The sequence below is a fragment of the Cygnus olor genome, chromosome 9 (assembly GCF_009769625.2).
Source record: "Cygnus olor isolate bCygOlo1 chromosome 9, bCygOlo1.pri.v2, whole genome shotgun sequence".
In the NCBI taxonomy this organism is placed as follows: domain Eukaryota; kingdom Metazoa; phylum Chordata; class Aves; order Anseriformes; family Anatidae; genus Cygnus; species Cygnus olor.
This window is the reverse complement of record NC_049177.1, coordinates 24,670,578-24,694,673: the sequence shown is the minus strand read 5'-3', so window position 1 is coordinate 24,694,673 and position 24,096 is coordinate 24,670,578. Positions and strand designations below refer to the sequence as shown.

The window sequence follows — 24,096 nt, the reverse complement described above, 5'->3', positions numbered from 1 at the left end:
TGGCCTCTGACAGTGCATTTGATCAGCGTGTTTGATGTCTGACCATAAAAGTGGCAGTCAAGGATTTTTCCAAGGGAATTTCTCATGTGGCTACACGGGTGCAGCAGTACCTGGGCCCAGCATATCGGTACCCACCTGGTCCACCTGAGATCTTTCCTTCAATCTGAACAAGAACAGGAATCCCTCAGTCGACACATCCTGCACATACGCACGCTGTTAAGGAGCAATGAACCCTGCCTGGAAAAAGAAAGGCTCACGATTAAAATGAAAGATCCGTCATGCCCTTGGGGACACCGTGCCAGAGGAACAGGTCCTGGGGGTCACCAGACTCTGATGGGCAGGAGGGCATCGGTGGGAGGTGGGAGCTGCTGGGACCCGGCCAGGGGAGAAGTGAGGGGCAAGGGGCTCGTGCCTCTGCCTGGGAGCACTGCTCCTCTGCAGTGGCTGTGCCTCTGCCCGAGCTCACTTTACATTCAAGCCAGCAGATCAGTTAAAAAGTCGCAGGCTGCTCTACTGCTATTCACATTCATTAAAATTAGGCTACTCCGTTCCTAATGTATTAATCTTAAAGGGAGTAAGTCGATGCCGTATTTTCACTTGGGCGTGATGCCGGGTAGGCTGAGCATTCGCGCTGCGTGCCCTGCACCGGGTGTGCTCACCTCTCCAGGAGGTACCTTATATCTGAGGGCCGGGGGGCTGTAAGTGCCTCCCCATGCTATTTTTTTTTAAATACATGTATAAACACACAAACACTGTTGTTAACATGTGAAATGCAGAGCAGATAAAATCACACTTCAATTTCAGCTGCCTCAAAAGACAAACAAACCCACCACCCTCGCGTGCTCTATTGCTGCGTTTTCCCTCAGAAGCTGCCGCCAGCCCAACGTGCATTTTTCAGAGCTTCCCTTCCCACCGGCCTCCCTCCAGGAGCAGAAGCACCACGTCCCAGCATCGCTGTCTTCCTGCTGAATGCATCGGCGGGCAGACGGAGCCCCCGTGCACGTCCCTGGCAGGCTCACAGGGACAGCGGCGTGCCCACAGGCACACGGCCACGGCTGCCCCCAGCGCTCCCAGTGCTCCCCATGAGGCAGCCGCTGCCTTCCCAGGCTGCTGCGCCACCGAGCCACGGACCCAGAGACCCTGCCTCAGAGCTGCCAGCTGCCAGGATTTGTACTTTACTGGCTGTAATGCCTTTGGAAAATTTCCTTTGGAGTATATATTTGCCCGGAGTTCTCTTCTTTTTCTGAAAAAACGATTAACTCATTAAGGGTTTGCAGCGAATGCTACTAGATGCCTGGCTATGAGAAGCAGATGAGGTGGGTGACAATGCTGGCTGGACTTTTGGGGTGGAGGGTGGGGGGAGCTCTGCTGTGCCTGGTTACAGTATCGTGGCTGGTGATTTCTCCTGAAATGCTGCAGAAAGGCCGTTTGCCTTCATGTTCTTGTACCAGCGAGAGCATCCCCTCCCTGGTGCGCTGTGCAGGGCCTGGAGGGAGGGCAGGCCCAGCCCCCGGGGCTGCGGTCCCTTCTGCCACACCTGCAGCTTGTAATCAGGAGACACCTAATTGCCTTCAATCAATCCTGCTGCCTTCAGTAATAGCATGGAAATAGTAAATAGGGAAGCAGAGTGCGGGTTGAACCTAGAGCTGTGACGGGGTGCGCTGGGTCCGTGCTGCACGGGCTGGTGCAGGAGCCCGCTGGCTTTAGGAGGCCAGCTGAGGGGTGAACGAGGTGGTCCTCAGCTGGGGCAGGTGCGATGGGACGGCGTCTCTCTGAGGTGTGCTGGGGGGTGGATTGCCCTAGGGGCACTGGATGGCAGGGGAAGGCCGCAGGGTTCACCTGTCAGGTACGTGCACACATCTGGAGATGTGAGGCAGGGCTTTGTGATTGTGTTTAAATCACCCTCCCTGATGGGCTTGTGTTCCAAGCCTCAGTTCCCATTTTTCCTCTTGTTTTAAAGAAGCATCTCCTACAAGGCTTTCAGACCCTGAGCGCGGCGGTGCAGGTCCTCACCTCGTGCTACCGAGGGGTTAAGGGAGGAGCAGTAAGGCACCAGAGCTGCGCCTGAAAGGCAGAGGCCTGAGGGATGAGGTTGTACTGGGGAAACTGGATTCACGGGTTGTATTTGTGCATCCAAGAGGCACGAAGCAGCTGTTGTACCAAAATCTGTTTGTTTATGCTCTGAAAATGCCTTTTTCACAATGACAGCTGGAGACTAAAGCAGCATGGGCTTCAGTATTTCTGGGGTTTTGGGGCAATGTGAGCCTGCGTGTTGCTTTACCAAGTAGACTGCCTTTCTCATAGTTGTAATGAAAACAATTAAGTCTGTTTTCCCTTTCTGTTGTTGCTCACAGTATGACGGGGAGCATTTTAACCATCCCTGCAAACGAGCTCTTCAATCACGTTTATTGTTCCCCGATGTTCCCGACAGCATCCCAAGGCTCGCAGCTGCCCCACACGTTCAGTCCCTGGCGTGCAGCGGGGCTGGGCAATGCCTGCGTTAGAGCGTGGTGGTTTAATTACTGCTGTTATAGGTTATGGCTCAGGAACTGCTCATCAAAAATGGTAATGAAATGTGTGTTTGTTTTTCCTGCTTTTACTGTTTTTCACTCCGTATTGTGGAGCTTTTCATTGTTTCCTTTTTTTTTTTTTTTTGGGAGAGAAACAAGGTTTTGACAACAAACAATTGTTGCAAACTTAAGGGGTGCAGGAGCTAGGATGAGGAAATCCGACCTGGATTATCCCTCAGGCTCTTAAGAAGGGATGTTTTTGGAACAGAAGGGTGCGAGTCAGCACTAGTTGAATATACAAGTTTTATTATTATTACTTTATTTTAGAAGCGAGCCAGGAATGAACTTGGCCTTGACTAAAAGGTTTGATGTTGAATTCCTGAGAGTTTTGCTCATCCGTAAGTCTTTTACCAGAGACAACCACACTTTGAGTGCTCGGCACGTCCCTCCGTACTGGCCCGCTCTGCCAGGGACACGGAGGAAAGCATTGGCTAATTGTTGTAAGCCTCGTGGCTGGCTGTGACGTGCTCCTATACATTTACAAGTGCACAAAGTTCTTGGAGTTTTTGCTGCGTGCACCTTGAAAATATACTCTAACAGGTACTGTAAATCTCCAGAGCAGATCAATATTATTTTGAAATCCAGTGTCTTTGATGCATTGCCGTGTGAGCGCGTGGATGTTCCCCACAATACTAATGCGCAGGCATATCTAGGTTGGGCATTGCTCCTATTGGAGTTGATGAAAAATGAACCATTGGCTTTGGAGGTATAGAGACAGTCTCACACAGACCACAGCAGATGTTATTTAAGATGCTTTGCAACGACAAGCATATGTAGAGTTGATGGTGCAATGCTGCAGAAAATGTCTGCTCTGTAGTAAAGAAGCCCCAGCAATATATCTAGTGAGGGAGATAATATAAAAACTTTTCTAAGAAAATACTATAAGAATTATAGGCCCAGATATAGTTTGTACATCAGTGTTTAAACAACGGGTGTTACAATATGGGCTGAACAAGATGTGCAGCTTCACATGATAAAGAGATTAAATAAGCAATGCTAAACAGGCTGCTGCTGTTAAAAGATCTTTACCGTTCATTAAATTATCTGATGCTCCCATCTAATGTTTTAGGATCAATGGTATTTCTGGACTGCATTTGTGCAGCCATTAGTTCTTTGTTGCTGCATTTCCTGTGAATGAAATTCATACGTGTGCCACGTCAACACCATTTCGCACGCTGCTGCTCCTGCCGCCCAGCAGCTTGGATGAACCCAGCGACAGAAGCCCTTGCTAGCTCATGGATTTTCGTGTCTCTAAGCCCATCTGTTCACCTGGTGTCCAGATACAGGACCAGTGCCTGGGCACGGTGTGTCCATGGGATAGCCTTGCTGCTGTGACCAGCTGTTAGCAATGCGTGTGTGGCTGGGAATGAACGAAAATGTGTGTGTGTGTGTTTACTTTCGTTGTTTTCATTTTATATACATAAATGAAAGTAACACTGACAGGGGTCATCCCAATTAAGAGCTTGTGCGTTCAGTTTGGAGCTCTTGCCGCTGAGAGTTTGGCTGTGCTGCTGGCAATGAAGCCGCGTGCTCTGCAGCCCTGCTCTCCACCTACTTGCTCCTTGCTGCGAATGCAGACAGCACGTTGAGGTCGGAACTGCCCCTCTGTCGTAGACTAAGGCAACTTTCGGGGTGATGCTGATCTTGCCTCTGGGATGCCCTTTGGGAAATGTAGGGCAGCTTCCCCAGCAGAAAACTTCCATCACTTTGGGGGGATGATGTGCATGGTCCAGGAGCTCCCTGGCGCACAGGCAGCTTGTCTCCCACCCCATTTGCTTTATGGGGGAGCAGGGACAAGGCCAAATCCAGGGGCTGGGGTCACAAAGGGCTGGACAAGGGGGAGACCTCCCCTTGGCTGTGGGGTTGGTGTATCATGTAAGGACTTCAGCTACCTAATGTACTTCAGCTACCTATGAAACCAAGGCAAAACTTCCCCCCCAGGAGGTAGCATTGTCATGATCATCTGATTCAACTTTTTTGTGTGTTTGTTTGTTTTTATGTTTGCGTGTTTTGTGTTTTTTTTCTCTTTTTTTTTTGAATATAAAGGAATTTGGTAAACATCTTTTTGTCTGTAGTCACTGAAAAGCAAGTGGTGCATATCTCTGGTCATAACGTTTACTCGGTGTAAGCCTCCTGCACCCCTGCAAGGCAGGAAATGGCACGCCATTAAAACAGGTCCTCGTGGAAGCGGGGGGGAGTGCGCGGTGCCCTCCAGCCCCAAAGCATTTAAGTGAGGTGATAAAACACCAGATCAAGCTGTGGCCTCCTGACATCGTGTAACCGCTCGGCATTTACTTGCAGTATCTGTTCCATTACAGCCTGTCGCTAATGTTGGGTTTATTAGGTTAGGGACCTTAAAGGGAAACCAGATTGTGTTAGTCTGTCTGGGGGAGCTGAGGGTTTGTAGGGTTTTCTTTTTTTTTTTTTTCTTTATTCTTTTTTTCTTAATGCACTCCACTGCCTCTTCCTCCTAAGCATTGAATTTCATTTGACTTTCAGGGGCACCAGCCTGGCTTTCCTAGGTCTATGTAATCCCACAAAATGGGAGCAGTGCTGGAGCTCTGCCTTGCTGGCTGTCACTGGACCTGGCATGCCAGGGGGAAAATCCAGGGGAGCAGCAGGCAGCAAGGCTCGGCCCGGGCTCGGTGGCCCTAGGTGGGGACAGCCCTGCCTGGACTCAGCCTGCGGTTCCACTGGTGTCACCCCTTGAATCTGGAGGAAGGTGCCCAAGCGCATTGTGCCTAAAATATCCGCTGGGGAGGTAAACGTGGGTGTAGGAGAGGCAGCTTGAAAAGGACCTTGGTTAAAGCTACCTAAGAAATGGTTACATTTCAATTATTTAACCAAAAAATGCCACATAACGGCATCCTAACGGCTGTAGGATTCCAGTTCTTTAATTCTGCCTGCACAGTATTTGTTTAATGTGGAAATGATTCACATGTAGGATATATTCACAGGTTTTATAGCAGATAGCCAAATATCAATCAGAAAATAACTGAAATTACTGATTGCCCCGTTCCATGTTTTTTTTTTTTTTTTTTCCATATATCAGGAAAAAGTTTCACATAGCCAATTTTTATATTCAATATTAGCAATTTTTGTTACAGCTGAGTCACGCTGGGCTTTTATTAGGGACTTTTATTAGGGATAAATCACCGGTGTGGTGGCAGTGCTTCCCATAGCGGCCGGCGTTTTGGTGGGGGGCTCCGGGGGAGCTGGTGCCGGGGCTGCAGGACAGCCTGGGCACATCCCCAGCAGCTGCTATCGCCTGTACGCTCCCTGGGGACCCCTCATGTGGACCAGTCCCTGGGCAGGGGCTGCCAGGTGAGGGATGAACATTGCGACGTTGCCATAAGGTCTGATCTCAGCACCTGCTTTTTTTTTTTTTTTTTAATTTATTTTTAGGTACAGCAGGTCTTGCTAAAGTAATTAGCAGCAGAGCTCTCACGGGCAGGCTCTTCTTGGTGCTGCTAGGGCTCTTCTTGAATTAAAAAAAAAAAAGGCAATTTGGGGCCCAAACGTGTATCTCAAGGGTCCTTTTTTTGTACACATTTATTACACTAGCTCAGCAATTATGAATTTGGGCAACATTTTAATTGCATTCCCTTCTCTGTAAGCAGCGGTGTAGAATAAGCCATAACACTGATTAATTTTACAGTTTGATTAAACCGTGAAAATGCAACATTTTATTTTAATCAGGCTGCACGTGCACTTACGTACGTTCCCATGGACCTTGCGGTGGGGGTTCAGCAACAACCCAAGCTGGGGGAGCACACACTGCAGGTTCACCTGTGACCATCCCTCATTCAGGCAAGGCTGGCTGCAGGCTCTGCGGCGTGCCCACAGGCACGTGCTCACCCCTGCAACAGAATTACGCCTCCAGAGAGGGCGAACAACGTCTCCTGCACGTTGAAATCCCTCACGCCGCACCAACGGATGGATGTGCCCCCGAGGAAATAAGCAGCGGTTCCAGAAGTTCAACGCCTGTTTTAAATTAGATCTACGTAAGCAGATCAAGCAATTAGCTTTGCCTGCAGCTTCTCTGATGTTGGCATTTTCTCACTTGCATCTTAAAAACTTTGTGCAGATAATGGTACCAAAAGCACGGGGGAAGCAAACCAGAGGCAATTAGTTTGTGTCGGCGTATGGTGGGGGGCGGCACGTGAGGGGCCGATGCTGTCGTGGGGCTGGGAAGGGGAGGTGGGGAAGTGTGGCTGGCTGAGCCACGGGGAGCAATGGCTCAGGTCAGCCAAAAGGAATGAAGTCTTAATGGGTTGTTTAACGTTTGTCCTAAAAATAAAATGCAAACCGCACCCTGCCCGGCTAATAAGGGTGAGAGGCTGCAGGACTGGGCACGGTCAAATTTCCACCGGCTTTGCCAGAGCTGGCTGGTTCGGGCTATTAAAGCCATCTGTTTGCAGCTGCGCCTTTATCAGGGTCTCTTCATGGGTTCCCTGTTAAAAGAGGGTCTTGCTGAGCTTCGGGCCCTGGATGAGCACTGCGAGCCCTCTCCCTGCCTCCATGGGTGTCCTGCTGCTGCGGTCGGTGTCCCTGTGCCCCGTCCCCTCTGGGGCTGGCTGTCAGGGGACCCACATGGGGGTTCTGTCGACGTGGGACACCCCTGCCCACCTCCACCACTCCACTCCCGCACGCCGCAGCAGCCCCAGGGGAGCACATCACACCCCATGAGGTTGGCATCGCTTTGACCAGAGCCCCGCGTGCCATTAAATGGGGCCCCAGCACTCGTGAACAGAAAGCCTAGGTTTGCTTTGTCAGTGCTGCTGAGTGATGCTGCCTAAAAAATGCAAATTAACATGTTTGCTGACTTACTTTTTATAGCTGAATTGAGCTCGCTGATTACCTGAGCTTGCTGGCAAATTAAATATGAATATTTATTTGACTGAGCTAAGAATAGGCTGTTGTAACATTAGGGCAGGAGGGAATACGCATTTACAGTACGTATTCTTTTGTCTCCTGTGTCTTACAACATGATTATCATTTAGTAAAATAGAATTATCCTATTGATTAGATTTGCATCATCTAAAACCAGGTGGCTTTTTTTTTCTGTTTAAGTAATCTGATAAATATAAAATAGGTTTTGGAATAAAATAGCTTTAGGATCAGAAGTTTATTGCCTTTAAATATTCAGCATTCCTCCAGGCTCAAGCAGAACATAACATTTCACCCGTACAAAGTCTTTAATGCTATGAATTTAAACATTATTTTGTCATTCAGTGGATATTGTGAAGTAGAGTGGGGTTTTGGTGTTGTTTTTTGTTTTAAGTTGCTCTGTTTTGATCACTGAACAGAAAAATGGTGTGAAGGGACTTAATGACAAGCCATGCGTCAGTGGCCAGGATCTGTGCAAAAGCAATCATTTGCTTGCACCAAACTGAAAATGAAGTTAACCTTTTATGCTACCTGATCTCTTTTCATTTGCAAAAAAAAGCCTAACGAACTGACCTGGGCTTGCCCTGCTTTTTAAAAATTAGCAGACACAGTTGTGTTTCTCAGTGCTATGAATTCTATAGAAATTAAAATCTCTCTCCTTTGTACAAAGCAGAATAACAAGGAGTTCATCAGAAACAGGAATGGCGAGCTCAAGTACCTCCATGCAAGTAGTTGCTGAACTTTTCCCTCTTTCCATTAAAACTTATGCAAGTGTCGATACAAATCCTGCATACGTTCCCTATTAAGTGCTTGTAAAATGGCCTTTGTCACTTTTTTTTCCAGTGATAAAGAAAAATTTAAATAATGAAAAAATCAGAGGTTTTTGTGGTGGTGGTTATTTAATTTTCAGTGGTTTTGGCCAACAACCTAGAGTTAAATTCTCTACTTTCTGCCCTTTCCCCCCACGACTACCCCGTGCACGTGCACTGGTGCAGCTCTGCAGGAAAGCAGCCCTGCTGGGTGCCATGGGGAAGGTTATGGGCAGCTGCTGTTAGAGTGCCATGGCGGCTGAATTTGAATGGATTTTCCTTACATAAAATTCTAAGAAAAATCAACCAGATGGAAAATAAGTCTTTCATAAGCGGGGCATTTGCTATTACAAACATACGACAGCAATGTTGTGCTGGCGGTCTATTAAAAACTGGCTAAAGACCTGAGTTAAAATGGTAATTATGGTAAGAAGTGATACCTGAAGCAGGGTAGATAACTTCCTGAAGGTTTCAGCATAACCGTACCGCTCCGAATTGGCTTAGGGCAGCCTTGGCTCACCCGCTGGGAGCATCAGGGCAACACCGGCTGCCAGGCAGGTGAACGAGTGCTTAACAAAAAAAAAAAAAAAGAGGGGAAATAGATCTTGTGTAAACATTTACATTTTAATTTTCTTTTAATTTCGTGAGGCCTGTTACGTGTTTATCAAGGCATGTAACAGCTTTGTGTTAACAGCGCAACAATGCATCATTAAGCGTGCGCCAGCTGCTCGCGCTCTGGTTCCTCCTTCCTGATGGCCCTCACCGGTTCCTGTCGAGGGAAGCAAATGCGTGCTTCCCTTTAATAACCAGCACCAGTGCTGCAACACAGGCAGCAACAACAGGAAGGCCCTGACACGTTTCTTGACAAAGCACAGCTCGTTAGCTGAGCGCGCTGAGGGCTGGGCAGCAGGAACGAGGTCCCCGGCCGGCGGTGCTGCTGCTGTGTCCGATGGTGGGGTTGTGGTCTTGCATATCCCAGCGCCACAGTAAGTACTTCAGATTTTGGTGAATGCTTTGAGGAGCACAAAACCGTGTTTTTATGCTAACGTCCCCCTTTGAGACTTTGCCCATACAAATCCTGTAACGACGTGGGCAGGTGCAGAGAGCCAAATAGGGCCTGAGGTCTTGTCAGGAGCTAACGGGGGAGGTTCTGTTGGAGGGCTTGTGAGGGAACCCTCGGCCTGCTTGGTGCCCGTCTCTGCCTGTTGAAAGGAGGGACCAAACCCACCAATTTAGGGCACCATTGAGCAACGTGCTGATGCTAAACTAACAGGAGGGAAAAATTACCTCGATCTCATGGCGTTTGTCTCACTTGGGTTGAGCTGTGACAGCGGGGTGCCAGACAATGTTTCAGGCCATGGGCAGGGCAGACACCGCACCAGAGGGCTTTGTTCCCCTCGGGTGGGCACCAGCGGGGTGGGATGGGTCACCTCCTCCTGCTGAGCACAAAGGGAACCGCGTGACTGGCTTAGATTGGTCATTAATGTTTGTATTAACGATGATAGCAAGAACATCATCGTTACTCACTGGTTAGGCAAGGCTAGTTCGGCAGGAGCTTAGTGTCGTGTTGTATTTCTCTGTTGTTTTCCTTCATTTTGGCAGACAGGTGAAGTTTGTTATCGCTGTCTCACCGGGTCACCTCAAGCCTTCAAACCTTTCAGCAGGGGCTCCTGGCTCCGTGCAGAAGCCGACGACGTGACTCGTTTTTTTCCAATTCTCGTGTCGTGCGGTAGCTGTGGGAAGGACAGAGAGGGAAATGAAAACTCAGAAGGGATGGCAGATGGGGAGAACCGTGGCACAGCAATAAAACTGTGTATTTGTTCAGCTGGAGGCACATGCACATCAGCTCTTGCTGTTGGATTTCTCTGCTTTGTTTTATTGTAACCCAAGTGGCGTTTGGGCCAGATACTTCAGTGCTCACACCGTGTGCAGTTCAGTGGTTGGTATTTGTTTACCATGGAGCAAATAAAGATCTGCAAAACTGTATAATGTTATCTATAAAAGCATTTTAATTAAGCTTAAGCTCCCTATAAAATAGACGTAGCATTAAACACGGGTGGACGGGGTAAAAGTCTGCATTGCTGACAGTAATTGTGCAGCGCTCCTGGGTTTGTGCAGCACTTGCTCTGAAACTTCAGTCACCTTTCCCTTAAACTTGCCATTGATTTAAAGAACTCCTGTTATTACCTGACAAGCTTCCTCATTCTCTGCATTTATTTTGATTTTGTAGAGCTTTCAGCCATGCCTTTATTGCTGCTGAGGAGTAAAATATCTGTTATAGCCAGAACCATAAATCTGCCTCTACCCGAGGACTGTATCCTCGTGACCATAGATCACTTTGGTTATTGCCAAAAAGTGCCATCATATCACATTGCAAATTAGGGGATGGGGAGACAGGGCTTTGCTGATTATGCCTATTATGTGTGTCTGAGGGAAATACTTTACTCCCCCAACTAAGAGGAGACAGTTATAAAAAGTTCAGGGAGAAAATCAGGAATTAATGGGCAGTGGTGGCTCTTTCCTCAGTTTTATCTGAAGAAGAGAACAAAAAAGCCAGTTTTGGCAGCCCTTGGAGAGTTTTAGTGAGCCAGAAGGGTAATGGATGGGGTACTGGGTTAATAACCCTCCTGCCCCCTACATCGCGTCCCCTGGCCAAAAAAAGCTGTGTGATGCTCAGCCGGGCTGGGGCACTGGCCCAATGCGGGGCTCAAACCCTAACAAACAAACAAAAACCAGCCCCAAAAGTGCAATGGCTAAAGAGCTGACTGTCGGAGGCAGCTGAGCTCCTCAGGGTGCCCTTGGGCTGCACAACGTGTGCCTGGCGGGGCGGTGGCAGACAGGGAGGGACGCCTCAACCATCCCCTTCTGTGCAAGGGACAGGGCCATTACTGACGGCTGTGAACCCGCCCCATCCTTCGGGTCCTGCTTCTCTCCATGGAACATTAGTAAAGTAAAGAAATATGAATAAATTAAATGCAACATCAATTATTTACCGATCCGAAGCGTTTCTTCGTGCTTTTTCAGAGCCCAGCATCCCTCTCAACACCCTGTGCAGCACGTCTCTATTTTATTTTTTAAATTATCTAACATTTCTTTCAATTTTTAATTCTCCCACCATTTAACAATTAATGATCTTACTTTTGCTTTAATATTTTTTCAAGCAGCACTGCAGGCCTTGGAGAGACCTCAGATAGGTCCCTTTATTTTTATTCTTATTTTATTTGGAGATTTCTGTCTCCCACTCTTTACCTTCTTTATCACCACCATCCCACATCTATTCTGACTTTTACTTCTTTCTTTCTAAGGTTTTTAAGATCCTTTCACCCCATTTTTTCCTGTTGGTTCCTTGAGCGTGGCTCTCACTCTCACTTCGCTTGGTGGGGCTTCCCACTAGCTGTCTGTGCTGGAGACACTTTGTAGCCAGAATATTTTCCTGATATTTGCATATTTTCAACAGCAGATGGACCTAGAATGCCAAATTATGTGTTGGTGGGTTTTATTTTTTTTAGTGTAGCTTATTTTTGTTTGATTGGGATACATTTTGATGCTTGAAAATGAAAAATCCTCTCTTGAATGACTTTTTCCCCACCCTTTATTAAAACCTTCGAGGAATCTTGACTTGGTTTGGTTTGGGATTTCTTTTCTTGCTTGGACAGGTAGCTACACGTCTGGGTGCCAGCGCTGTGTGAGCACCAATAATTCAAACCACGAGCAGCTGAGGGAAGGGAGAGAGCCACCGTCCTGCACAGCTAACATGCTCGAGAAATCTTCGTGCAGGGAATAGAGCGTGGCAATTTGGCTTTTGAAAAGCGGTTTTCCTGCTCGTTTTTAACACTGCTGGTGGCAGAGGCAGGGAAGGGACTTCTGGCCAAGGTCTCCCCCATCCCGTCCCGTCCCGTCCCACCCCACCCCACCCCGTCCCATCCCATCCCATCCCATCCCATCCCCACACACCTGCAGGACAGGACCAGGAAACCTGACCATGGGCCAGGAGAAATCCTGAACACACGGGCCCGGGCACTTCTCAATGCCTGCCCCGTGAGGCACCACTCAGCAGTTGTAGGAGTGGACTTGATTCATAAATTCGAATTACAGCAGTTTACATAGCAGATAGCATGTAATTGCTCTTTAATACTTTTACATCCTAATGCTGTTACAAAGGACAAAGAATTATTGGGATCTTCCTCAAACGTCTCTTTTGATGAAGGAAATACGAGCTGGGAGTGCTCGGCATTAATTCGGGAGGGCTGATATAGATGGCTTACTGTAAGCTCGGCTTCTGCTGGCAAAGAAGATATTTCAAAGCCCCAAGCAACGCAAAGACACGAAAATGAAGTGACACGGACATGCTGAAAACAGCTGGAGAATAGCTCAGAGAAATAAGACATGGCTTTACCAGTTAAGTCTTCCCAGGCCTGGAAACGCTTAGCCCCAGCGCATCTGTATTCAGCCTCCCGGGTGCCCTCAGAACTTCTCCTGCTATCAGGCAGGTGGGTTTGCTAGCAGAGGGTTATTTTGGTTGGGGACAGCCCCTGGTCAGTGCCTTAGCAGGAAGCCTGAATTTGTCTGACCACAGAGGGACACGCGTGGGGGCTTGGTGGTGCCGCAGAGCAGGAACGGAGTGTGCTGGGCACCCCTGGCCATGCCCAGTGCCTCTGGGCAGCCTCCCCACTACCTGAGCTTGCCCCCGCATCTCTCTTTCTTCCTTCCTTTTTTCCCTTCTTAGCCCCCAGCCAGCCCCGTGCGTGATCTAGGCACCTCCGTGGTGGAGGAGGTGGCCGTTGCCTGTCCCTCGCAGCCACCCCAATGGCACATCGGAGGCAGCGGCACGGCACCGAGCATCCCCAAAGCACCGGGCCAACGTCTGTTGGTGACCCGAGAAACTTTCAGCTCCTGCCCCGTCCCTGCAGGTGGCCAGGCAGTGTGGGAGCACATAGGAAGGCTTCACATCCTGGATGTAGGCTGCACTCTTTAGCTGGAGGTGAGGCTGCACCTTCACACGCACGCCTTCGCTGGGCGTGTTTGAAAGGTTGCTGCTCCACAGCCAGCCTGCTCCTGCGTTACAGCAAGCCCAGAATAAATGGAAGCAGGCAAACAGAGACTGCAGTAAATGCTAATGCATTTTAACCCGCTCCGCTACCTACCTGCCAATTAAATGTCATGATGCACTTGTGATGAGGAAATAAAACATGGAGGCACGAGAGAGGTCGGACGCAGACGAGCGCTGACCTAAGCATTATGAGCGAACTGTGCATTTTTCATTGCAAAATTATTATTACTGGATTCTGAAAGCCTGGAGCGGATGAGGAAACCTGCTAACATCAAAAACTCCAGGGAGAGGCGTAATGACTGGTCCTAATTACGTAGTGAGGCGTGAGCTGGGAGAGCAGACTGAAACGGCAAAATTTTCAGGAAATAAAAATGTCAGTGGGATTTAATTAAAACAGAAGGAACTGCATGAAACCTGTGAACTTCGGGTAGCCGGTGGCTGCCGCCCGGGCTACGTGTGATGGAGAGGCTGGGGAGGCAGCAGCAAGAGGTGGATTTTTGTCTTTCGGGCCATGCCAGCACTGCCACCTCAGCACTTTTAAAGGTGACTGGATGAAATATGCATGCGGATTCCTTCAGGGCAAGCCGGCCACGCTATCAATTTATGCCAGGTCAACTTAGCGAAGCCTTTGGATTAAAGAAACCTGAAATATGATGCGGGTTTCCTTCAGCAATCAGCCCCTGAGCGATGGCGTGGGGTCTGGGCTTGCATTTCCCAAGGTGGCTGTGCTGGTGGGTGGACGGGGGCACCCCGGGGTGCGGGCAGCACCCAGTGCCCCGGCAGGGCAGCCCCCGGGCTTTGCCCCATGTATTTAATGCTCCGTGTCCCCCGTGGTGCCGGGGACTTGCCATGCTCAGCTCAGGCTGCTGCTGGCTGTTCTGTTGTAAGGCTCATCCATTTTGGTCCGGGATGAGGTCCCACCAAGGGGGGGCTGTGTTTTGAGGCCTGCAAACGAGCCTCCTCGGAGGCACCTCTGACACATGGAGCCCGGCAAGGCTTTGTCACTTCTTCCTCGGGCTCAAATACAGCAGGTCAGGCACCAAGACGCCGTGTGTTTTATCCTATGTGTGTGCTGAACTTGTGGCACATTATGAGCCGTTCGTTAATTTTCCCTCACAGCACCGGGTGAGTCAGGCACAAACCGTTCCCAGCCAGGGGGACGGGAGGTCAGGAGCAAGAGAAACATTTTCTGAAATGCACATGGCCGGCGGGCAGGGCCCGGCTCCTCCGTGCGTCCCCCTTCCATCGCCGGATGGAAATCGGGAAGCAGCTCCCAGCCGTGCGGTTGGAAATTACCTCCTGGTTCACAACCAGTGGTTCCTGAGAGCCCACTGAAATCCGAGAAACATTTTCCCAGAGCTTTGGATCACGGCTTATGGTTGCTGCTCGAGGCTGCCTCAAAGCGTACGCTTGCACTTTCAGCTGCTCTGGACATTTGCGTAAACATTTACAGCATTCAAATCTTCTTTAAAAAAAATAAAATCAACTGCAGCACACCAAGACCTGTCCCGCTGACTTCTGCGTGTTGCTCAGGCTCCCCAGAATAGGCTGATTTTTGTGATTTGTTCTAAGACAACCGCATTCCTTCCTCCTCTCTGCTTCTGAAATGCACTGAATTAAAAGCCCTTGTCCCAGCTGGCATAAATGAGCGATTAACCTCAGAACCACCTTAGGGGCATCATGCTGAATAGCTCAGGTTCCCAATGCGTTTCTCTTACGAAGCCAGGTGTGGCTGCTACGTAAAATGGACGAAGTGGGGAATGTGACTGGAAGGGGCGAGCACATCCATTTCTTCTCACTCAGAGCTGCAGCAGCCAGCACGGGGCACTGGGGGCCAGGCTGAGCCTAGCGTCCTCCCGCACTCGCAGCCCAGGCTCCTCGCTAAGCCCACCTCCAGCACGGAAAATAATTTAAGGGAAGATGAAAGCTGTGATGCCGGGCTGGGCTTTTATTGGCAGGAGCTTCCTGCAGCTGAGATGTTGTTTAGCTCTTCAGAGAACGGGACAGGCGATTCTGCTCTGCCCGCCTGGACACGATCAGCGGGAGCTGCGGGAAGCAGCAGCCCCCCGTCGGCACGCTAATTGCTGGATCTGACTTTAAATTAATAATTGCCACCCACGGGGACAGCCAAACCACCCGACTGAGGGGAGGGCGCTCGGCTGCTCCTGCAAGCCTGGCCTGGGACCCGTGCCGGAGAGGTGAGCATCCTCAGGGCTGTTCTGCTCATCCCCAAAACACAACCTGCTCCCAGGACAGGAGTAAATCGCTGGGGAAAACCCTGCGGGCAGCTCCTGGTGTGAGCGGCAGGGACACCCCCCGGGGAGCACAGCCAGCCCTGCCACCCCTCTTTTCCATGCCTTTGAACGTTGTGTCCGTGATTTCCCACCAGCTCTGCTTAAAAAGGAGGAAAACAAGCTGTTCTACAGCACCCGGCACGGCTACCTTGTCCTCCCTTTATTCTCCTGGAAGCCTACCCCGCTTCCCATCACTAGAGCGGCTTGCGGGCTCGGGAAGTGCTGCCAAAAGAGTGAAATCCAAACATGTTTTGCACTGCTTTAGATAGAACCAGCCAGCGCTATCCCTGCTCCCGGAGCTGTTAAAGTGGTATTTCCCACAAGGAAGGACGTGCATCGGGACGGGGACGGGTCTTCTATTAGGTAGATCAGATTAATGCTAATTAATATACCCACGGTTGCGTAATTTTTAAAGAAGCGAGTCGTGTAGGAGAGAAGATAAAAGACGAAAAGATGAAAAGTCATGACATATTAATGATTCAAACCGTATGCCGGGGCTGGCAGAACAGAAAGTATTATGAATAATTCAGACGAGACGGGATTTTCCTTGCAAGGTCGGCGAACGTAACAGGGCCGGATTTGGGAGGCTCGGCTCGTGCTCTCCAGCACTGCCCAGCGAGCTCCCTCCGTCCGCAGGCTGCCGAGGAGCGAAGCCCCCCCAGGGGCTCACCGTGGAGCCCCACGGCTGCCGGGAAGAGTTAAGCCTGCGTCTCGGTGCCAAATGCATTAAGGGCTGCTTTGGAGCCCAGGTCCTGCAGGAACGAGCAGGGCGAGGAGGCAGCGATGCCGTAGGCGGCCGGCGAGCGACCGGGATTTCTCAGAAAATGGCTTGAAAGAGGAGGGCTGCTCTGGAAGATGCACGTGAGTACCCTGCACGTCAGACGCTGGCGAGCCGTGCTCTGCGCTCACGCTGCTCCTTCTCTTCTCGTAGAAATGTAGCTGGGGAGACAAATCCTGTAAATAACGTGCAAATGGCCTGAATGCCTGAGAACGTGACTGGACACCTTACAAATAGCGATGTAAGCCGGGAGGTGTCAGCAAAGTCGGGACAGGAACCCGTTTGATATACGGCGGGCGTGGGTGCAAAAAGCCCTTGCCCCGTGTGAAGGCACTGCTCCTACAGAGATGTATTCAGGCAAACCTGGCAGAGCTTTGGGAAAGATCCTAATTCATCCTAAGCCAACGTTTTTAACCTCATTTGGTCTACTGATAAATTTTGCATGGACTTTTATTTCATAAATAAATATTTTTTTTAATTTATTTCATAAATAAAAGGGGTCCATCGAGGACACGTGGCCTGAAGCCAGCCCCTGTGTCTGGCAGCCGAGATCGGGTGCAGCAAATTACTCCAGCACAGCTTTTTAAGTTGTGGTCATTTGTGTGTGTAAGGGAGACCCTTTGGGCATCTCGCTGCCTCGCAGGAGCCGTTCGGTGCTTGGATATCTCATTGTGATGGATTCTGCTTGGGCAGACGAAACCTGCCCGTGTGTGAGGGGAGCACGTTGCTGTTATTGCTGGGGTTTGGCTGCGTGGAAGTGGCCCACAGCTGCCCAGGGGAGAGCCCCGTGACTCGTGACGGGCGCTGTCACGTGTGCCTAGCGTGGCAGTGGAAGCAGGGGGAAGGGATGGCAGAAGAGAAACCAGGGGGTGAGGGGTTGAGCAACGAGTCCTGCCCAGGAGAGGGGGCTTCCGGGCAAGCGCTACAGGTGCTGGGCAGATGCTCCCCCTACCTGGGTCTCCTTCCAGCAGGTTTTGACTTCAAGGTGCAGTTCAGCTCCTTTCAGCGGGGTGTCAGTGCTAAGGGCTCTTAAATGTAAAATGAAGCTGAATCTCTGGTGTCCCGGAGGGGCTGCATGTCCCAGCCGTACGGTGAGGTCTGTCTGGGGGCAGAGTTGCAATTTCTTGGCTGTTTGTGGCTTCTTCTCTCCCAAGCTGCTTAAAAACAGAAAAATGAAGGTGCACAAGGAGGCAGCCTGCAATTCCTAGCAACCTTCCCATTTACCTGTTTTGAAGCACCACGTGCCTTTGGAGACGAGCACAATTTAATCTGGCAGCGCAGCAGAGAGCGGTGTTTGGGCCTACCAAAGCAATTCCCCGCTTAACTTCACTGCTGCCTTTTATTTTGAGTATGTTCTCATTATTTATGGGTTTTCTCTGTTAAATGGGAAAGCTGTGAGGTGTGCTAAAACTTCCAGATGAGTTTCCTGAGGACGGCAATGCTCACGCTGCTGGGGCAGGGGGCGGGATGGGAGCTGCCCTGGCTGGAGCTGGGGCGCGGGCGCTGCGGGGCTGTGTTTGGGGTGGGAGGGCAAAACCCACAGCTCCCCCCTGCTCCTCCTGCGCACGCCCGGGGGGAAGCTTCTCGCTTCTCCACGGCGTGAAAACCATTGAGAAACACCGAACTGGAGACGTGAAAAATGTCACTTCCAATTTAAATGTCCTGATGGAGCAGAAGCAACGCTTGGGGGGTATTTTCTGGAGCGTGGTACACGATGACCTGGGAAGGAACTCAGATTTGGGGGCAGAAGGAGAGCGGGCCGGCACGAGCAGCGGTGCTGGGGGCTGTGCTGACTCAGTTCTGCTTCCAAGGCGTTTTCTCCTCTGGGTTATTTTAGGGCCCTGGGTTATTTTAGGACCCCTCCCTTCTCCCAGCCCCAGCAGCCGTGCGCTAAGCTTCCTCAATCCCCGCTTCCTCCCGTAATTAATAAACCCCCAGCGAGGCTGAGCTGCCGGCGCTAATCGGAGCGCAGCGCGGGGCTGCTAAGAGGATTGCTCGCTTTCTGTGCCGCTGGTTTCCCGTGTCAATGGGGACACCTCGAGCACTGGGTCAGCAGCGGGGCAGAGCAGAGCACAGCAGCCCCGTGCCCCCTGCTTCCTCCCACCATTTGCTCGTTCAGCGCCTTCCCCACTCCTGCGGCTCTGTTTTACCTACTCAGTACCCATTTTGCGTAGGTCATGGAAGTCAGCCCCAGGCTTTTCTTTCACGGATCATAGGATCGGGCTTCGTAGTGCTGCGAGGGACCTCTGTGCCCTAGCTGCACTAACCAGCCCTCTTGCAGAGCGATGCGGGTGTTGATACCCCGCTTCCTTGCAGCACACTCAAAAATACCCAAGCTGCCTACCTTGCCGCTTGGGAACAGCTGAGGATGAAGTTTGCGCCTCGCAGGACTTCTGCAAAATAAACAGAGCTCTCAGGAGCTGGCTTCCATCTATCACTTCTGCAACGGAGCTGCCGCGCTAGGTGTGTTGTCATTAAGGCATTTAAACAGGCACAGGTGGTTTATTCAAGACGTTATCTTGGAGCAGCCGTGGGAGCATGAAGCTGCAGCCTGTCCGCTGCTCGCGTTGGACGGGGTGTCACCCCGGTGGCTGAAATTTTTGGACACGGGCGTCTGCAGCCGCCCAGGGCTGCCCACCGCTTCTGGTATTCCTCCAGGTGTTTGCGGCGCGCACAGCGCGCGCGTGTGCCGCTCTGCACTGCTGCCTTGCCGAGCCCAAATAGCAGCGCCCCTGCCTCGTTTTTCAGTCTGCGGCTTGAAGCCTTGCTGGGAATTGGATCAGGGAGCGGCGCCGCCAGCAGTGACATCTCTCTCCATCACGCTGCGAGCTTTTCTCCTCCGCTGCGTCGCGGGCTCAGGGCTGGGAACACCACCAGCTTATGCCGACGGTTATCCTCTTTGCAGCCGGGCTCTCCAAGTGCCAGTGGTCCTGCCTGCTCCCCACGAGGGGCTTGGGGGCTCACGTCCCCGCCAGCCCCTCCTGAGCGTTGCTTGTCCTCCCTGCGCCTCACCAGGCTTCGTCCCGGGCACAGAGCCGCTTTGCCCAGCGCTGGAGGGGATCTGCTCGCCCACCCTGCCGCCTGCCAGGTCTGCAGCCCGAGATCCTGGACGTTATCCGCGCCCGCCGGTAACTCAGCCGTGAAATATTTGCCGTGCTGTTACTCTCTGACAGCCCGGGTGGGCGCCGCTCCGTCCTGGTGCTGCTGAGGAGCAATCGGCAGCTGGCAGTGATGCTGCTTTTGCACGAAGCTTTGCCTAAGTGGGTTACTGTCGGAGATTAGCTGGAAATACCTCTGTTGAAATAGCGCATGGATTAGAAATAGACCTTTTCTCTGCAGTAATAGGTCATGGCAATTTGCTTTCTATTTTTTGCTGTCCTGCTCTGGCATTTGTGCGCTGATTTGAGCGTACGTCTGACCCGCAGCTTGGGCAGCGAGAGAGCTCAGGCACGGCTCTGCAGGTCTTTTCAATTCTCAATTTTCCACGTGGGGGGAAAAAAAAAAAAAAACCACCACCACCAAAAGCATGTTTCCAAGTCCCTGAGAGCCACGGGCAGGGTTTTGCCCAGCGTGAGCACTGCCGCTGCCGTGCGGTGACCCTGGCGCCCGCGAGAGCTTGTCCTTGTCCTGCCTTAAGCCGATTGCAGCCCGCGTTGGCCGGAGCTCCTGCACACCTTCACCGCTGTAAAAAAAAAATGGCTTTGCAGGACGGGGGGAAGCAGGGATGCTCCTCCCCGCGCTGCCCCCAGCCTCCTGCCCCTCTGCAGAGGTTCAGGCTGTGGGGACAGAGAGGTGGCAGCTGGCTCTGCCCGCAGCACCTGGCCTCTGTGCGGTGCCCCTGCCGAGCACAGAGGGTGTCCCGGAGAGCAGCGAAGCCAGGAGGGCTTTCCTCCCAGGGCATGGCTTTAGGACGAGTCTGCTCCCGTTAACGAAGTGCCGCAGTAATTGCTTGCTTGCTTCGTCACTTCAATTTCGAGCACGCGGATGTTAAGTGAGGCTTCTTGAGGAGAGGAAGATGATTGTCCCCGAGAGTTACGATCCTGTAGAGAAAAACAAATTCATCAGGCGCGTTTTGTAAAAAAACAATTAACAGTGATTTCACTTGACCCCAATAGCACTAAATGAGATTATGAAAAGCTGAAAAAAATGTGCTCACCGTTCAATAACGTAACTATATTCGGTACCTGCGCTTTTCCCTTTTCCGGGCGGAGGCTGCGGGGAATCCGGCCCCTGCCTGCACCCGCTGCTGCCTCCCTTGTGGCACGGGCACCGGGCGGGCTGGGGGCTGCTGCCACCCCTCCAGCTGCCCTGCGCCGACGGGGATGCTCCTGGGCCCTGTGTCCTCAGGCCCTGCTTGTCCCGGGCCGGGGCGCAGGGGAAGGTTCCCCAGCAGCGTCCCCGCGTCCCTGCAGCCTCACGCTGTGTGTTTCTGGGTGAGGGGCTTTGGGGCCGGAACGGGGACGTTCACCCCGCGTTTGTCCACTGCCGCCTGCAACAGGCTCGGGGATGCGGCAGGAATTTCCAAGCGCTACAAATTATTAAACAGCGGTGATAAATTATAAATGGCGAGTAAAGGACAGCGCGGAAGCAGACCCCGGCTGTTCCTACACCCGCACGGCGGGGAGGCAGCTCCGGGCACGCAGAGCTCAGCGTGGCACGGCATAGCATGGCGTGGCACAGCCCCTGCAGAAGCACCAGGCACTTTTGGTGCTGGAAGAGCTCCAAAGCAGGGCCATTTGCAGGAGCGAAGCCGCGCTCGGAGGCCCCAGCCCAGCACTCGAAGGCAATCAGCTAAAAAGAGCAGTGACTGATGTAACCAAGGCACGACAAAGCACATACAGTTGCTTTCAGGCTAATATGTAGATTTATGCAGAAAACAAATATAAAGAGCTGCATCTGTTGCAAGCAAAGTATAATTCATCATCAGGGAAGAGGTTTTGTTTCCTCGCATCTACATGTGCTGTAGTTACATATTTTATTTTCCTTGGGTTTTTTTGTGCCATGATGTGGTTTTTTTTTGGGTTTTTTGAAGTTGCGTTCCTTATTTGGAATACAGATTAGTAACAAAATCCTTCCCAGAGAGGGCTGAGCGGATTCCTAATGTGGTAAATCAGCCGTCCCTGGCCCTTGGCTCTTTGGTACGCTCTGCAGTCCCCGGCAGGTCCCAGGCTGGCAGGCAGCCTGCGAGCAGCTGCCCGCCGATGGCAGATAAGGCTGGCGTGGCCCTGCTGCGTTTGCAGGCTGGTTATTAGTCCCCCGGGACCCCTGGGATGAAGGAGGGAGAGGCTTTGAACTGTCCCGTAGATTTTGGAGAGCCGTTCGAGGACGGCGGGCACCGGGCAGGCGCTGCGAGGAATGGCTCGGGCTGCCCGTGGAGCTGCCGTGCCCACGCGCTGCTCCAGCAGGCTGCACGAAGCACATCATAAATCATCAGCGGAAAGCAAAGCAGCAGGCCGTGCCCCTGTGAACCTGAACTGCATCGAAACGTACGCCGGCGCGTAAAGACGCAGAGGCAAAGGAGTAACAACAGATAGCTGCCCTTGGCTGCACGCTGGGAATCGGCAGCGGTGGCGGGTTCGGAGCAGGGGTGCTCCCTGGGCCGAGCTCACCAGCAGTGTGTGACGGTGCAGGGGATATCTGAACCTTTTTTTCCCCAAACCGTGGCCTGTGTCCGTCAGTGGGTGAGTTCTCCGAGCGTCTCGCCTCGTTGTGCCCGAGGTGTGCAACCTCCGATCAGCAACAAGGACACCTCGGGAGAAATTCCCGAGCGCTGGCTCCTGCTCCCAGTGTTGTCTCCTTGAGCTTAGCCAGCTGGGCTGGAGGCAGCTGCGGCACCATGGGACCCACGCGCTGTCCTCCCTCTCCTCCACGATGCCACCAGCCCCCAGCTTTGGTGACCTCCGTGACCAGCGGAGCTGACGGAGGCAGCAGCCTCAGCTCCTCACCCACACGTCATTAAGGGGCCGGTTCCCCCCCGCCCCGTTCCCCTGCCCTCTGCTCCCCATGCACACAAAGGAGCAGGGCAGGATGGGTTTTGTCACAGCGCTGACCTTTGGCACTAAGTAACCTCCTCCGTGCACGCTGGAATTTGTGAGTTAATAGGTTTAGGGTGGCTCCAGAAATATCAAGATGTGGCGGTGCTGCTGTGGAGTCATGCAGAACTATTTCAGCTATTTCCTCAGCTGCATTCCTTACCAACGTGCCTGTGAAACCAGTTTAGGAAATGGCATTTTTTTTCCACGGCCTTGGTGATTACACCGAATTCCAGAGGTCCTTGCGGAGATAACGGGGATCCCTCCTGACCTCGCTTTGTGCTTACCAAGTGCGTTTGCTCTGAGTGCTTTGCTGGCTCCTTGTGACTGCCCGGACCGGGGGATGCAGCCCCAGCAGGAGGAATACCGGAGGAAAGGGGAATTCACCACCTCACTGAGCTTCCATTAACCCCAGCAATGTGTCCTTGCTGGAAAAGTATGTGACAGCGGGCACGGTCCTGGTTACGTTGCATGAGGAGGAAGAGGAGGAGCAGAAAGAGGAGGAAAGACCATGTTTCCCAAGGTACCAGGCACATCTGCATCACCCATCCCAGCTCCCCAAGCCCCCAGGTGCTGTGTGCCAGCCCTGGGGACAGTCGGGGTGTCACGGGGTGTCACCTCCAGGCGATGGGCAGGGCCGGAGCGGGCAGAGGGAGGCAGGCATCACACCAAAGGATGAAGGGGAAGGGGGCAGCAGAGCCACGCTCCTCGCCTGCAGAGGAGAGGGCACTAGCGGAGCACTCTGGGGGCAGCGCTGCTACTGGGCTGCTAATAACGTAATTGCAGCCCATTTAGTCCTTGAAGGGTATTTTTTTTGGTAATTGCCTTTAATGCTGTGTTTGCTTTCTACTGATTTCAGCATAATTTCACTTTGACTGTATTCAGGTGGTAATCCCTGCCTTGCCGAAGCGGTGATAAAACCTCTGGTGTGTGTATCAGCACATTTCCCACTGGCTGGGAATAAAATTAGTCATCCTGACCGGCCGCTTTGGCATCCTGAATGACAAGTCTCAAGGGTCTCAGCAGTTTTCTATTCTGCCCTATTAAAATGGCCAAGAAATAATTTTAATTGAAGGGTTTTTTTTCCTCCCTTGTTTCCTCCTTCATAACCCACCGGGAACAGAAAGGTGCGGTAAGTGCTTCTGAAAGCAGAGGTGTGCCTTTTTATTTCCTTCCCCACCGTTATCTTTTTGAGAATTTCCCAGAGGGGAGAAGGGCAATTTGCCACTGGACTTGGCCAGGGATGCATAAGAAAGGAGTCAAATAAGAAACTTAAGAGAGGCTCTCTAAAAATCTTCCTGGTCCATCTGACGTCGCCCTTTCGCTCACCCTCCTGCCTGCAGCAAATTAATTAGAGGGAAACCACTTGGGCACCATTTTTACACTCTCTGCAGGCCTGTTGTGTGGCCGTACCACCAGCCTGGCAGTGCCTGCGGAGCCAGCTCCGTGCTCTCCCTCCCCTCCACCTCTCCTCCTGCCGGCAAAGGAGCTGTAATAAGACCGCAGTCACTTAGGCTCTAGCTGCCGGGCGTGATTTCTTCCTCTCCGTTAACCCTCCCTTATCCCCGCTCTAAATTAAGCAAAGGATTAATTTGCTAAATTTGAATGCTTAAACCTGCCAACCTGCATGGAAACATCCCTGAGTGCTTCCCGTGGCCATGGGAGTGAGGCGC

At 51.8% G+C, this 24,096-nt stretch overlaps 1 protein-coding gene and 1 long non-coding RNA gene across 2 annotated transcripts in view; both read left to right on the top strand.

Moving 5' to 3' along the window:
• Window positions 1-24,096, top strand: part of LOC121074501 (IQCJ-SCHIP1 readthrough transcript protein) — a 139,369-nt gene that overhangs the window by 76,388 nt on the left and 38,885 nt on the right.
• On the top strand, window positions 16,892-19,881 carry LOC121074502. The gene is made up of 2 exons (XR_005822385.1): window positions 16,892-17,132; window positions 17,266-19,881. It is a non-coding gene; the product is annotated as an uncharacterized LOC121074502 (long non-coding RNA).